The sequence below is a fragment of the Pseudorasbora parva genome, chromosome 6 (genome assembly GCF_024679245.1).
Source record: "Pseudorasbora parva isolate DD20220531a chromosome 6, ASM2467924v1, whole genome shotgun sequence".
NCBI lineage: Eukaryota > Metazoa > Chordata > Actinopteri > Cypriniformes > Gobionidae > Pseudorasbora > Pseudorasbora parva.
Window position 1 is genome coordinate 2782483 of NC_090177.1, and position 2500 is coordinate 2784982.

The window sequence follows — 2500 nt, forward strand, 5'->3', positions numbered from 1 at the left end:
TACCCCACATATGCTCAATGATGTTCATGTCTGGTGACTGGGCTGGCCAATCCTGGAGCATCTTGATCTTCTTCGCCTTGAGGAACTTTGATGTGGAGATGGAAGTATGCGATGGAGCACCGTCCTGCTGCAGAATTTGGCCTCTTTTATGGTTGGGAATATAAGAGGTAGCTAAGATTTCTTGGTATTTTAGACTATTAATGTTCCCTTCCACCCTGCAGATCTCGCACACCCCCATACTGGATGTAACCCCAGACCATGATTTTTCCGCCACCAAACTTCACTGTTTTCTGGGTGAATCTCGGATCCATTCTGGCTCCAGTAGGTCTCCTGCAATATTTGCGGCGACTGTGGTGTAATTCAACTGAAGATTCATCTGAAAAATCCACCTTCTGCCACTTTTCCAGCGTCCATCCTTTTAGCAGGCTGTGGGCCTTGGCAAATGCCACGCGGTTTTTCAATTGTCTTTTGGTTAGTGCTGGCTTCTGGGCACTGATTCGACCATGGAGGCCATTTCGAGACAGAATCCGACAAACTGTTCTGGTTGACACAGGGACTTCAGGTGACCAGGTCTCGTGGAGCTCTGCTGCAGTGGAAAATGGGCTGGCCTTGGATTTTCGAGCCAACAAACGGTCCTCTCGGGCAGTTGTCTTGCGGGGTCTGCCTGACCTGGGCTTGTCAAAAACGTCTCCAGTCTTTTCAAATCTTTTTTTTTTCCTCTGTACTTGATGCTGAGACACATTGAAGGTGTCTGCCACATCAGCAGTGGATCTGGTCTTCAGCCTCTTGATAATCAAAACTTTAGTCTCAGGGTGAATCTTAGGCATGTTTGCAGAGGTCTAGTTGCAGTTGATGTGAAGATCTAGCGTACTGGGGTTCTTTTTATACACACTTGAGACCTAATTGATCCATTATTAGTCACAGGTGAAGCTCATATGACAAGGTGACAACACTTATGTCTTTGCAAAAATTGACTCAATGGGCTTTACCAAGCTGTGAATATTAGAATACTTTTTGAAAGTTTAGTTTTTCACTGAAACATTATCACAAAAGCTGGTGGGATTAAAATGAGCCATTTCTTGTAAAAAAATCTTGATTAGAAATATATTTCAGCGGCACTTTAGGTCAATTTGTACACAAGCGACAAGACTTTTGTCAGGGACTGTACAGTCATCTGAAAGGGATTGCAGTACCAGTTTTGGCCACAATCTTACACACACTTCCTTTAAAGCTACACTGTGATGTTTTCCCCCATCTAGCGGTGTAAAGGTTTATGACCATCCAGTGAATATTAGTTTCTGTTCCTCTCAGTTCTGCATTAAATCAGTTCTCAGTTCTCTCAGTTAAAGCATTTCGTTTTAACTCCTACGGTGGCCGATTTAGTCCAAGATTAACACGGCAATCCCCCTCTTCACATTCGACACGGTGCCATCGAGTGTTAAACGCGAAAGGCGAAGCTTGAATTTACGGCTATGTCCCTCTTTGGCTACTGTACTTTCAAGATGGAGGGGCAACATGGCGACCGGCAGTCGAACCCCTCACCCGTATGTGTTTTCAATGGCATATTATAAACTTACGAGAATACTTTATTACTTGAAAGAAGTAAATATACATTAATGAGCACATATATTTTTGAAAGAACTAAATGTTACTAAGAATAAACTAAAAAAGTTACACAGTGTAGCTTTAAAGTTGGAACTGTTGTGGCGTCGGGTACTTTTCTGAGGAATATGTTCCAGTGTCCGGATTCAGGCACAATAATCGGATCCTGATTGGAGAAATTGGAGAAAGGTCTGAATATACCGAATCACAGACGAACTAACATATATATTCATTCAACATCTGCATCTGATTCGCACACTTATGCAAAAAATATGCTTTTGTCACTTAGTATTTTTAACATTTACTAGACAAGCAGAAGTAATTGTCTTGTTTTGGGGAAAATAACTCAAAATGAAGAGAGTTTTTGCTTAAAATAAGATAAATAATCTTGTTTTCTGTTTGAATTAAGATTATTTTTCTCACCCCATTGGCAGATTATTGATCTTATTTTAAGCAAAAACTCTCTTCATTTTGAGTTATTTTCCCCCAAAACAAGACAATTACTTCTGCTTGTCTAGTAAATACTTCTTCTTTTAAGAATTTTTAGATGTTTGGACTAGAAACAAGACAAAAATACTAATTAAGGAAAGCATTTTTTTGCAGTGTGGCTAAATATATGTACTTTACTTGTGTGTAATATGCAAGTATAAGTTTTGCGATGCATTACACATTAAATGGCCTGTAGAAAATGACAATGCACACATCATTTAATAAATAGTTGCATAGATCTGAAATATTGATTTGATATTGTGATTATGCTATAAGGCATGCACAGATGCATTCTTCATTTACTCATCAGAAATAGGCTAGTTTTGAAATTGACTGCTTTATTACCGTTTCTTTCTTCTTTATATGACAGGAATAACAAACGTATGTTCTTTCATCACACTCAGTCTTT

The 2500-nt window shown here is 39.4% G+C and overlaps 1 protein-coding gene across 3 annotated transcripts in view; it reads left to right on the top strand.

Annotated features, from left to right (window-relative positions):
• ddah1 (dimethylarginine dimethylaminohydrolase 1) overlaps nucleotides 1-2500 on the top strand; it is a 135735-nt gene that overhangs the window by 123915 nt on the left and 9320 nt on the right. The gene's annotated exons all lie outside the window — the stretch shown is intronic.